The following is a 13,949-nucleotide window of genomic DNA, read 5'->3' on the forward strand; positions in this document are numbered from 1 at the left end:
CCACATCAGGCCCTCAATGGATATTAGTAATTAGGTAAATAAAATGCTGTTGAGCTGAATGAAGGAGGAATCAGTATTGATCCTGAACCTCATACTGCTAGAATAGTTGTAGAGATAAGAGAGCTCGTACATCAATACACACATTTGAGAGAAGATCAAAACAGCCCAGGTGGTAAATAACCTGGACAATTGCTGCCGGACCTAAAATTAGAGATCAGCACAAAGACTTGGCAGGTGAATAGTCAGCAGATGCTGTCTTATCTCTCTATTTGCTTTGGAAGATTGGGTCTGACCCAAAACATGTTGAAATCAATTTGTATCTTCTCCTTTATTTCGATAGGCTACGCACCAGGCTTTAATCAGTTGTGGGCCTAATTAAATGATTTTCCTCATTGCAAGCTAATTACTCCTATGGAGAAATGAAACTGAATGTTAAATGAGCACTTGATGGGAACTGTATCTGTAACGTATGGTTTAGAATAAAAAATTATGGGCTTGATTTCACAACATCTTATGAAGTCTCTTATTCCACATAAAGCAAGTACAATTTCCCACTCTCTTTTACTGGTATAGGTACGGAAACCGAGTGAAGAGTAAGGCAGAATGAATGTAACAAGCTCCCTTCCTTATGCAAAAAAGAAGCTAGCGCAAGCAGGAAATCATCGCCTTTCAGCATCCAAGAGAGGAAGCAGCAATGCATTTAAATTGCAGCAAGGAGATCGGGTGTCAGCAAAATGTTCTGACAGAGGGGACAGTGAGGCTCTGGGCTGGGTTACCTGGGGAGCCTTTGGCACCTCCAGCATGGGAAGCCGGTGGGAGGTTTGGCTCCATCCTCGGGCAGGGGATGGAGCCCCCAGAGACGTCCTGGACCGCTCTTGCCAGTGACTGGTTGGAGTTTTGCACCAGTCCAGGGAAATATGCAAGGCACAAAGACAAATCTAGAGCCATCACCTGAATGGCAAGGCAAGTAACGTGAAATGTGAAATCTGCAGTAATTAATTAGATAATGGGAAATCAATCAGGCTAATGAGTATCTAAGTGTTGGCAGACTGTAACCATCGCTGTGTGGATGGAATTGATTTAGTGAATACTTTTTTCAGGGATTGCAGGTGGGAGGCTGTATAGGTCTGGCCAACAGTGGTCGTATGTGATGCTTCCCTGTAATACTTCCCAGCTAAACCTTCAAGCTGAGTGTTGGGTTTGGTGCTTTGCTTGAGGTGCTAAATTCCAGCAAAGGGAAGATCTTCTCTTAACAACCCCAAAACACTTCTGTGATGGAGTGGAGGGGAAAAGGAGTGTCCTCCAAAAGGCACAAACTAGCTGAAAGCAACCTTGCATGCAAAAAAGGTATCGCTTAGGCTGCTCTGTCTGTTTTGGGACCAGAATCGAAGATGCTGTAGCACATAGTGGTTAGGGTGCAGCCTTATGCGACCCACACAGCACTCTGTTTGCTAAATGTGGTGTCTGCTAATTGTGGTGTCTGCAAAATGCAAAAATTACAAAGGGAAATCATGCTTAGGCAGATGTTTAGCATGCAACTGTCTCATGTGGGGTGCCACATCCATTGTGTTGATGCACCGATTTTAACATTGGGAGAAACTTTCAGTAGCAAGGTGCAAGTGAGGTGGAAGAAACTGGGAGATGGAGAATTTAACTTACTTGGTTTATTTGTTTTCCTTCCAGCTTTCCACAGGTCTGGGGTTTTTTTGCCTTGTACTTGGCTCTGTGTCTCTGATCCCGTCTGTCCTGTTTTTGTTCGCCTTCCTTTGTTCCCGGTGGTTTCACGCTGTTTCCATTCCTCTCCTTTTGTGTGACACAGATTCTCCGCCTGAGCCACGTCCAAGGTGTTGGACTCCCTGCAGTTACGGCGCAGAGACTCGATGCCGAGGACACGACTTCCTGCTTCGCTGACAGTGTCTGCATTGTTTAAGTGAGCATATGTTTTACCAGCCCACAGAAAAGAAGTTTCAGGGCATTAATGGATTCTGCTTTTCCTAACTCATCAGGACACTGGCAGTTCTTCACCTCTTCTTCATTGTTGCTTGTCTCTTGGTATCTACAGGAGACCAAGGTCCCACTAATCTACATGATCTACATATGGTGAGAGAGATTTTTTTAATGTGAAGACCTTACGGTCAACACGGAGAAAACAAAAAAAGGTATGAGAAAGTTGTTCCCTGTGCAGAGGGAAGTAGAAACAGAGAAATAACCAGATCTCACTACTAGAAGTAATGAGATACCTGTAGTAAGTTGGATACCATGAGTCCAGTTCAGGGCTTTCATCACAAAATGGCCCTTCTCTTGACTGCGACCAGTGTAACACAGGGATGGATTTTCACTTTTGCCTCCCATTCAGATGTGCTAAGGATGGTGGAAGGTGGACCCATATCAGATGACTGACACCACAGCACTAGGACAGGGCATTTCACCACTCACTCACCCACCCACCCACCTGGGGAAGTCTAAGTTATGCCAAGTCACTCTGTCACGTCTCTGGTTTTGAATGATATGATGAGGGTTGTTTAAAAGCATTTACGTATATTGGCAGTTATCCCAGGAGGTGAGAAGATTAGTAGAAGTATATTCCCTGATATAAAATGATAGGTGTTATATTCAGAGGTGCATGGATGAGACTTAAAGCTTTAACTTTTAATGCACATCCATCTGGAGTTTGAAGGCACCCCCTGATCTACAGCTGTAAGGGATTGTAATTAACATCCAAACTCCCATGAACTCAGAAGGTCCCTGAAGACAGGTAAACTGCGATTGCAGAGCAATAGTACTGCTCACTTCTGAAATGCTGTCATAAACTGCTCTATAAATATGAATGAATGAAGGCTGACACGACCCATACAAAAGGTAGTTTTTGTTGAGACCCTGTGCCAAAGGAAGCTGGGGCAGGACCTTGTCGTGTCCTTGTGTGAAGCAGTGCAGACCTTGCACCCAAGGGGAAAGGGTACTGGGGTACTTTGGCCCTACTGTGTGGGTCAATGATGGGGCAATAGGTTGTGCCTGGTGGGGGACAAAACCCCTGGGAGATAGCAGGTTCTTGGTCCGCCCCAACTTATTTCACTGTGACTGAATGAGGACCACACTATAAGAAACCCCATATCTTATGACTCATTCCTCTGTTTACAGGCTTGCCTTTGCTTCCCAAATTAAGATATATGCTTTACACTAGACAGGCAGTATTATGGCTTAATGAAGAAGAGGTAGGAAGTAATACCTCAGCATGACCTCTGCTTCCAGTGTCTGTAGCTTTGACATCTAATCAAACACATTAAACTACCCAAAATGCACACATCTGGGCTCTTTGTAGAGTATGTTTTATTTTTTTAAAGCTTTGCTTACCTGTGGAGTCTACTATTTGTTGTATGATGCTTTTTGCCACTTAGGCCCTATGCTTAATCAGATTTGTAAATTAATTCTCTCCTGGGGTTTCTCTTTGTGTGTTCAGAAAGCATAAAAAGTGTTCATGACATGCTTCAAAACACACACTGGTTACATTAGTCATCCTCTCAGCATAATAGTTTTATTAAGAGCACTTTAGGTTAAAAACCCCCGCATTTCCTTTAATCCAGTTTCTTTCCCCCACTTTTGATCCCTAGAGTTATGTTACATATTAGTAAACAGCTATGCAACACGCAAAGGCTGTAAATGTGATTTTTTTTTTTTTTTTTCTGGAGGAAAAATAGCTACTGTTTACCTCTTGAAATAGCTATTATTACTTTTTATGAGATATTCAACTGAAAACATTTTCATACAGGAACTTCACCTCCTTCTGGCAGCTGGAAAGCTGGTTGCAAACATGAGTGCTGCTGAATCATGGCATGCCTTCCGCCTGCTTGCCATTTCCCCAGCTCGGCAGTCCCGACCGAGCAGGGGGAATCCCGGCAGGGCTCGTGGTCGGATGGGAAGGGACAGCTTGGATGGGGAGCACCAGCCTCTCCATCAGCGCTGCCCACATCTTCATGGACGGACCATCCCTCATACCCACTGTTCCCTTTCCTTGTCACAGCTGTTTGAAATGCCTCCTAGTAAACAAAACATTTCTGTGGCAAACATTGCAATGTAGGAAAGGATTTGAATGGTGGAAAAAGTCGCTGATGTTGGTGAGGAAGGCGGGGGGGGTGCTCCGCAAGCACTGCTGTGCCCATTGGCAAGAGCGGACGGCCGTGACCGCTGAACCACAGCCTGAGAGCTACAGTGACAACACGCTGCAGCACATCACCTTGGACGTGGGGGGTACTTTCCAGAAGTCACAGACAAATGTGGCTGTGATCTTCTCTTTAGGCCAGTGAGACCCAGGGGAAATCTCTCCTCATGATACTGCAAACTCACCCTTGTGCTCTCTAGGCAGCCTTACCTACCCCCGCTCCAACCTTGCACCAACACCACACACACACACACACACCCCCCACCATCTCTCAGGTCCTTTGTATTTCACAGGAAACAAGTAGATAAACCGCAGCTCTCAATTTCCTAATTATGCAAAAAAGTAGAAACTCCTAAACCTTCAGAAGCTCAAAAATGCTGAAGTGGTTGGAATAAAAGGCAAAGAGAAGACCCAAAACCAACTGGGGATTTCAAACTGCAAATGTTGGGATTTCATAGGCTTTGCAAAGACGCGTGGTGCTCTCACAGCACGCTTACTCTCGCGTGTGTTTGCTAGAAGAGGACAGCAGCGCATGGTAGAAAGACCCATCTTTGAGGAAGAACACAGTAGCAAGAAAATCTTTTGTTTGATGGAGCAATCCATGATCCTGAAAAGAAAAAACATTGCATTTGCTTGCTGCAGAGGGGAACTTGCTCAGCTTAGCAGGGAGGAACCTGGCTCTAGCACTGCTCTCCAGCAGGAGCCTGGGGATTTCTAGACACTTTTTTGCCCAGACCACTACTCTCTCAGCCTCTTTCATTCCCTGGATCTGTGCCTGCCTCAGAGCTGTGGGATAACCAGACCCCCAGGACTTCACCCAGTCTGCACCAGTGCAGGCACGTGCAACTGCAATAAATGCATGCGATGGAGCCCCAGCAAGAAGCTGAAGGGTAGCTATGCCTGTGCTGTTGCTGCCCCACTTCTGAGTGCCGCAGACGCTGCCCATCCTGCTGCCTTCGCCGTGGCTGGCAGGACACACGTTCGTGTTCCTGGGACACCTGGAGGGGCTGAGCTCATCCCATCAGAGCAGCTGCTCGTTCCCCTTCTCCCTGGTTTCACGTGTTCACTCTCAAATCTCCTCCTTCTTGCCAGTTGGTTCACAGTGTGTGATTTAACCCCTTCCAAACATTCCTGCATTGAGAAACAATTTTGGGAGATGGGAAGGTCATACAAAGAAATGCACCTGCATGGTGGGGTGGGCTGGTGTGCAGGCAATGCTGTAGCTCACGGTACTGGTACTGATAGAGCCCGTTTTTTCCCCAATTCCCTTATCACAACATCCTGTACATGTCTCTAGCTTCTCTCTTGCTCTTTTCTTGCTCAGACATCTGTATTTTTTCCTTTCCCTTGGGGGACAGTGGAGTGACGTGGAGGAAGGAGGATTCCCCGATTCTGTCAAGTTCTGGGAATGAGTGCCACAATTTTCGGCCAGATGCCAAGAAACCCATGTCATGCACAAGCGCAACTCGCCTTTGTTTCCTTAGCAGCTCCTTTGTTCGCCAACACATCGTCAAGGTCACAGGGAGAGGGGAGGTTCATCAGGCACTGTTGCCCAGGCTTGCACGCAGCTTTGAATTTTAGGACCAAACCATGAACTGCGGAGGATTGGCTCTGGCACAGCAGGGCACGAGCAGGACTTTCTCTTTGCAGCCTGTGCTGCTGCCTTCACATCAAACCACTCATGTCCTGAGGTCAATATTGTTTCCGTTCCATATGTGGGAAAACTGCGCTAAAATACTGGTTTAAAAGGTAGGAGGACCTGAGAACCTTCCTCCTGAGAAGCATCCTTCACCTGTGAAAGCCCAGGGGGCCGGAGCAGCTGCAAGTCTGGCAGATCCACGCTGTCTGTGGGGCAGATGCACCAGTTTGTCCTGGGTGAGGACCTGCCGCCCATCCTGTCCCAGCTCTGCCCCAGCCTCTCTCTCTGTTCCCACGCAGGGAACGGAGCGTGCGGCTGGTGTCCCTGGCTTTCCAGTCCCTGCTTTATCCAAGAGGATGTTTGTTTCCTGCAAAGGAGAGCACAGTCGGATGTCACGCTAGAGGAAAATAAAACAGATCTACAAGGGGCCCAATGGGCATTTTTTATGATTCTACGTAGAGATTTCATCAGAGCTTAGCTTGGCTCACAAACCAAACTCTATTTTTATCCATCACTGGTGGACAAGCTCAGGAGACTAACGCAGGGACAGGAAAATGCTCAGTTTGTTCACGACATTGTGTAACACATGAGGCAGTCCCAGTCGGAGTGAGCATTGGTTACTCTGTATTGAAAATGGAGTGCTGACACTAAAACATGATATGAATGCTAGGGATGCTGCACGCTCCTGGTGATCTGCTATTGAATGGTGCCACATGGCATTGCTGCGTGATGCTCGTCCAGCACACTTGTCGCTCCAATGAAACGTCGTTCCTCCAACACACCGTGTATGCTGAAGTGGTACAGGTCGTCCTGTGCGACTGAGAGAATCGGAAAATCATGGTAGCATTAGCCGGATCAGGAAGATGGGCTTTTTAGGTGGGGAGGGACCTTACCATCCCCCCTAATGGTGGCCTTGGGAGTGATTTGGAGAATCACCCACCAAAGCATCTCGACTCCACTGGGCTCCTGAATCTTCCTGTTGTCACTTGCAATTGTGCTATCTGTGTCCATTGCAGAATGGCCAATGGTGCCCATTTCAGCCTGAGATTGTCCTGTTTCCTTTTGGTTTCCCCTTACAATATTACACATGGCAAACATTTTTGGCCATGTACATTTTAAAATTTTTTGTTTTAATTGAGGTATTTCTCGTAACAAAAGGCTCTCTAAGTCTGGTTACTGTTTTCCCTTATTGGGATATTCATTCAGCAATTACCTTTGCCAAAGATGATGTAGTGGAAGCAGGTGTTACAGCCTTACTTTCAGCCGTATGGAAAATACATTTCATTTCTGACAGCGATCCTGCTGTTTCAGTAGAAGGCTACCCCATGCAGAGATAGGCTGGTTAGATCAAACTGTACTAATTGCAGAGTGATTTGGAAATCTGTTCCACTTGCAAACAGAACGAATCCAACACTTTGTAACATTGAATTAACAAAGGTCACGTTTCATAAATATTACAGAGCAATTTTCATAGATAATGCAGCAGGCTAGTTAATGATTAGAGCAGTAAACTCCTGACGTAAAAACATGATGAAAAGGGACATATTTTTACAGCTTCTGTTAATATTGCCTCAGGAATCTTAACCAAAGGCAGCAGAAATTATTAGGGTACAACATATCTTTAAAATCTAGCCCATCAAACTGTATCTGGTCTTCGAATGGCTTTTGGATCAGAAACTAGAAAATTTAAGAGATTTTAGAATATCAGTCACATTCTCAATGGGAAAATAAGCGTGTTGGTTTCAATCCAGTTCTACTGGATTCTCCAATGAAAAAAACCAGCCTCGATAACTGGTGGGAATTGGCAGAGCTCAGGCTAAGCAGGGATGTCGTTCTCCCTCTTGCTCCAGCTGCTGGAGCTGCTGGATCAGGGCAGAAAATGATAGTGAAGATCTAGTTCTGCTCCTACGACTGACCCCAGAGACTGGCACCTCTCCTGAGGCTGGGTCCAGCACCATTTCTTAGATGGGAAGGTATTTGAGCGACCTGAGCAGTAATCTTGCTGAAGTCTATGGGATTAGCTCTGTAGGGAGACAGTATTGTACATATTATATGTAAGAGAAGGTGCTGGAACAAATCCTGGGATTACTCAGAGGCATAAACCCAGAAATCTTGGGCCCATGTACAAACAGAGGCCTTAAAACCAGAGAATGTAATTTTCCAGGATTTAATTAGGCATGTTTTGTATTCCATAGCTGCACACACGTAGAAAATTTATATTTCTCAGTAGGGTTTTATCTACTGTGAGCCATTCGTGTCTGAATTTGATGGGCTAGAAAATCTTGGTATAAAACTGTGGGACAATTGTCATCCAACAGTGCATAAGGGTGGAGGGCTTGGGAATCAGCAAAATTCCAGTAGGCAGTTTATATTTCCTTCATCCAGAAGAAACCCCCCGGGGACAAAAAGTGGCTAGCGTCAGTCTGTAATGCATTATTGAGAGAAATGAAATGTAAAGCCCATTGTGGAACATGCGGCGATGTCCAGGAGCTTAGAGGAAGAGGTGGAACCAGTTACATCTCCATTTTGGAAAGCTGTTTGATAAGATGAAATGTGAATTGTCCGCACAGTGATGCCATTTGGACATTTCAGGTTTTAATTTTCAGGTTTTAGATGCCTATGCTTTGAGGCCATTCAGAACCTAAACCTAAAAACATAATTTCTTGAAAAATGTAGTGGAATTCAAGTGGAAAAAAAACCAACCAGACAAACCAAAACCCCAACATTCATGCAAGTATCAGCTCAGCTAAATATAAACCAACCCAAATTGTGAAAAACAGCCCAAAGAAGCATCAACGCCAGAGTCAGAAGAAACCTAGAAGGCTTTTCCCACAGCCGGACGTGGGGGACCCCGACAGGCAGAGGATCGCAGGGTCGCTGCTCCCTGGAGGGCTCACCCTGCCTGCGGCCAGCACTTTCTCCAGCCCTGCCTCCATCCCAGCTGGAACGGGCTGAAAAATAACTGGAAGTTTCTTGTCAGAGCAGACACACAGCATAACCAGTTCTTCCATTGACAACCGAGCAAAAGAAAACAAAATATCACACTGTCATTTAAAAATAGCTTCAGTAAAAATACCCCGGGGAGTGCTTTCACCGAGCAGAGATTGGCGACTGATTAGGGAGGATTATCGGCGTACCTGGTGCTGGATAAAACCTGATCCCGCTGCAAGGCATTCTCACTGAATCGGACAGATTGTGGGTTTGAATGAATGCCCGTGAAACTCTAGAAGTTTTCTGATAACGCAGGAGTTTGAAACAAGGGTTTTCTGCTCCTCGCCTGCAGTGCAACTTTAGAAAAGCTCCCCGTGATCTGATGCTGTGAAGTGACATTCTTGGAGTTTGGTGAGACAGGGCAGTTAGGAGGCAGCAGAGCCAGGTGTAGATGTTATTCCTATCCCATACTCGTTCCTTGATCGTGCCAAATGGGGTCTGGCTGGGTCCGCTGCCAAAGTGGGGTGGGCAACCCTGCGCAAGGGTGATCCCATCCTGTAAATTCAAAGTGAAAGCATTCATAAAGGCTAGGAATCATTGCAAAGTTCAGCCTAGGTTTGGAGACTTCCGTAAGTGATGTCTGTGCCTTGTGGCCAGTGATATATTTTGATCACAGACTTTACCATGTAATTTTGGGAAGTTGATCCATTGAGCATTCTTGCACGGGCCCTCAGTGTCATTTTTAAAACACATCGTATATGTGCAACAGTTTTCCAATGGCAGAACTCAAATTGCATGACCCAAGATTTAGGGCCATTGCAACTTTTAACATTCCATCTGGTCTTCAGCCTCTTGATTCTGCATATACAATGAATTCAGGTGTTAAAATGAATGCATTTTTCTTGCTCTGTTTATTATAAACTAAGTACTTAGAGCATCATTTAATTTGCAACTGTTATTTGGATCTGTTCGCATTATTCCAGTTATTTCACCCAATAGGGGAATTAATATTCACTAGATGAAGAAAACTGAGCAGTGAACCAAAGCCCACCAATTTGTTTAAGGGACTCTTGAAAATATTTCAAGACAAAAGAAGAACTGGATGTAACAAGAGCAAGAGCAAGTCCTGAGCTCTCCTGGGATGGTATCATTTGTTAGTTCACTGCAGTCCCCACAAGACCTACCTTGACCCATCACTCGTCTAAAACTTCATAGCTGGAGGCACTACTGAAATCCAGAGGCTTGAAGCACTGTCAGTACTGAAGAAAAAACAAGTACATTAGAAGTAAAGCAACTGGACAAGTAGCTTTGCTAGGTCAAGTGTCATTCTCATGACCCTAAGATTAAAGATCCTTCCTGTTTTTATGTGGTATATCCTGACTGCTTTTTACACGTGACTGCATTAGCAAAGCACATCACAGTGAAAATATGTGCAAAAAACCCCCATAAAAATCATACAAAGGACAAATCAGGTAACACAGTGACATACCCCAAGGCAGGGAAACCCCAAGCTGAGGCTGCTCCCACAGTCGGCACCTACCTGCAACCGAATGTGTCCTCTGATGGTCGGATCACATCACGTGCAGCGTGCTCGGGAGGGTAGAGCCCCTGCCTCCGCGCTCAGAAATCAGGACCTGGGGCCTGCTGGCTTGCCAAAGCTTCTCAAAATGGCCACTTCACTGGGCAACAGCCCAACAGCAGGACAATGCCCAGGGTCAGCGCGGCGCTCCCCTGCTCCGGGGTTACAGCTGCGTACAGCCATGGCATGCAGCAAGTAGCTCTGTTTTGGGTCTCCTTTCCAGGGGTGCACATCTGCATGGGGTTATCTTGCACCTCTCCTTTCCCCTCCCTTTGCCACATCCCCAGGATCTCACCCATGCAGATTTTCCACTGCTCCTGTTCTTCTAGGCTTTCTTCAAAACACTTCCTCGGGTGACTCTCAAATCTCCCGGGGGAGCTGCATTTCAGAGATTTCCCTTCCTGCACAACGTCCATTCCCTGGTGGGATCCACATGGGTCATTTCTGAGGGCGGCGACAGATCCATCACAGCGCTGGGTTTCCTGCTGTCCTGCCTTGAGGCCAATTTAATAGGAGATTATCTGGGACTTTGCTTACCAAAGCAATGAGTTGCTGTTCTTCAAACTGAGGGGACAGCAAGTAATGCCTAAGACCTTGCACTTCCAGATTTCTTGCTGCTTCCAGGCACCACCTGGAAGGGAAACCAGCTGCCCCCAACTCACCCAGTAAACCTTGAACAGCAAAGGTGGGAAACTAACGCTCCCACAGCACATCCAGTTGCCACACCTACTCAGCCTGGGCCAGTGACTGCGACCATTTTACCGATTTTACCGCTGAGATCCCCTGCAGGAAGGATAATACTTTATGCATGTTGTCAAAATGCCTGCAATAGCAGGATAATCTCTGCTCCGAGTGGAGGAGGATACATACCAAGCCTTAAGCTGTTCCAGGCTCGCAGAACAGCAAAATACATGTGGCTGCACTGGGACACTTTGTTTTCAAATCCCTGTGTGATAGCACCAAGTGGCATAAATCAGAATTACCTGTCACAAATTGTGTCCCTCCACGGCCATTTCTCCATCCAGACAGAGCGGCAGCTCAGACTCTCTGAGTCAGTGGTTGCACTAGAAAGAAGGCAAAGGAGTAGCAATGCATGAGATGGTGAGAAGGCATTGATGCTTGAAAAAAATGTCAACATGCATCCTATTAGAAAGTTGTGCAGAGGTTGTGTTAGGGCAGGAACACGAAGGGCTTTCCTGCTTCCTGAGAGGCCAGAACTGGCTCTGAGAGCTGCCTTCTTTAGCATCACTTTCAGAGTCAACATTTTGGCTTTTCTGTATGAAGAAGTGGAGGACTCTGCCCCGATGTGCACCTTCTGCAGACGCAGGGTGTCCAGTCTTCCTCTAAAACAGTCTGCAAAACTTACAGCAGCTTTCGGTTAAAGCTCAGCCCATCCCATCCCCAGGGAACTTGTGGAGCGAGGCCAGTGGCACATCCTCCTGAAGCCGGCAACATCCGTGCTGCTAAATACTTCAGATTCCTCTGGGACACCAGTCCAGACTCTAAGATGTCCTGGAGACCTGACACAGAGGTTACTCAACGTAAGACATTTTCCCCAGAGAACCCTTCTGACTAGCAACAAGTCAAATCAAAACCTCAGTCCAGACCTCACCTCTGAATCCAACCTGTATCCTGACCAGCCTCAACAGCCTAAATGTCGGGAGGCATGACCTGGGGGCTCTGCCTGCTTTGGAGACTCGCACTTGGCTCAATATCCCAGGTGCTGAGCTATTGACACATGTGGTATTTAAAGGTCTTTTTGCTAATTTATCTCGATAGCTCATGCTTCTGTTGTGATGCCGTCCTTCTCTCTGAAAGGCACTGCCTGCCCTTTGCAAGACACGTCTCGTCAGGTTGTCTTAAAACACAGGTAGGTGTTGGTTTCTTTTCAGTCTCCAGTTTGGGGGAAGTCAACATGCCCCTTGTCTTTTGATACGTGAGCAGGTTAGCAGTGAAAAGCAGCGTGGCTTGGACTTTTCACTGCTGAACGGCTTCTAGGCACTGTGCTACAATAACTAAACAACCCTGCCCACATCCTATGGATCTAATAATTATTTCCCATACATGAGGTCAAGATATTAAGAGCTTTTGAAGAGGTCATCACCAACATGTCCTACTGCGAGCAAGAAGGGTTGCTGAAAAATCAAGCCAAAAGTCATTTGTCCATGAACGCAGGGTCCAGCGCTGGCTGGGATCAGAGTGCCAGAGCTTGTAGCTGCTACCCTGTCCCACTGCTCTAGCGTTTGGGGGTCAGAGGCTGAGATCAGCCTTATTTTTGGAGGGAAGAAGTCCTGTTCTTAGCTGGGCTCGAGCATACCACAATCAGGACAACAACTTCATCAATTTTTTTTTTGTTCTCCCTGCCTCACTCCTCCTTGACTTGTTCCCACACTTTTGGGCAGCCTCTAGTACCATTTTCGTTTTCCCCCTCAGACTCATGTTCTGCTTCCGTACAGAGATAAGCTGGTGTAGGAGAGGCTTAGGCAAAAAGAAAACCAAACATCCAAGGCCTATATTTTAAGAATTATTGAAATAGATTCTGGTAGCACTTATTTCTTTGGACAAGAAATCATTTGTATATGTTAAAAGCAAAAGAAAGCCCTGAAGTGCTGAGTTTCCCCTTTCTATAATCATAGTTATTAAAAAGAAGGTACCATTTGCCATCTGCTTCTGATGACACCTACACCCAGGTGGTCTTCCCACCTGTCCCAGAGTTTGTCCTGGGGTGCTGCTGGGCTTTGCTCATTACTGCTAACGTTGTCATTCCACAGGGTTATGGGAAGATGCAGCAACACAAAGTTTTTCAAATCCAGGTTTCAGAAAGAAATGAGAGGCATATCTCTCTCCAGTCTGTAGGGGGGGAAAAAATGAAAAATAAAATGTTCTGGTGACATGCAGTTGCTGGGTATTAATTCCTTGGAGGTTTTTGTATTGCTTCCAAGGCAAATATAAGATTAGCTGCTGGAGTAATGGAGTAGTATGGGATACACATCTAGGGGTCCCTGTAACACAGATGTTATTTATTTAGCCAACACAGAGCAAATCTACTTACAGATGTAATTTTGTGTTTGTATGCTCACCGTGATGTCTAGCTGCCCAGTAGCCCCCCGCTATACCCTGACAAGGCAGGGATCCTGCCTTCGTGGGCCAAGCCCCCCACTCCCAGGCAGGGATGGGTACCCCGTATACCCACCCCTGCTTGAGCAGGTGCCTACTGAGAGCATCAGCCCTTTTGGTGCAGCCACTTGTAAATGTGGGGAGGTGAACAGGGCAAAAAGCAACCCAGCTGCAAGGAGATGAGTAGAAAGCAGGTCTTGGTCTCCTGAAACCTTCCTGGCAATTCACCCAGCTGCAGGGGCTGCCCAGCCCAGCTGCACCAGTCGGTGGTGGTGCTTGGAAGAAATGCTGCTGCTATAAGAATGACGCTATTTTGTAAAAGCATTTTCAGGACCTTCCAGTGCCAGATATCCAGACGTGCTAATGCAAAATGCATTAGCCCAAGCAGCAGGAGCTCCGGGGCTGCTGGCGCCATTGAGTTCCACTCATTTCATCTTTATTATAAATACTGCATTGTCGTCTCATTCTTTTCTCTCATCCTCTCTTTAGAAAAGAATTATAAGGCTCTAGTTGACTGGTCCCTTTGA

This window comes from Chroicocephalus ridibundus, chromosome 5, assembly GCF_963924245.1.
Source record: "Chroicocephalus ridibundus chromosome 5, bChrRid1.1, whole genome shotgun sequence".
NCBI classification, from domain to species: Eukaryota; Metazoa; Chordata; class Aves; order Charadriiformes; family Laridae; genus Chroicocephalus; species Chroicocephalus ridibundus.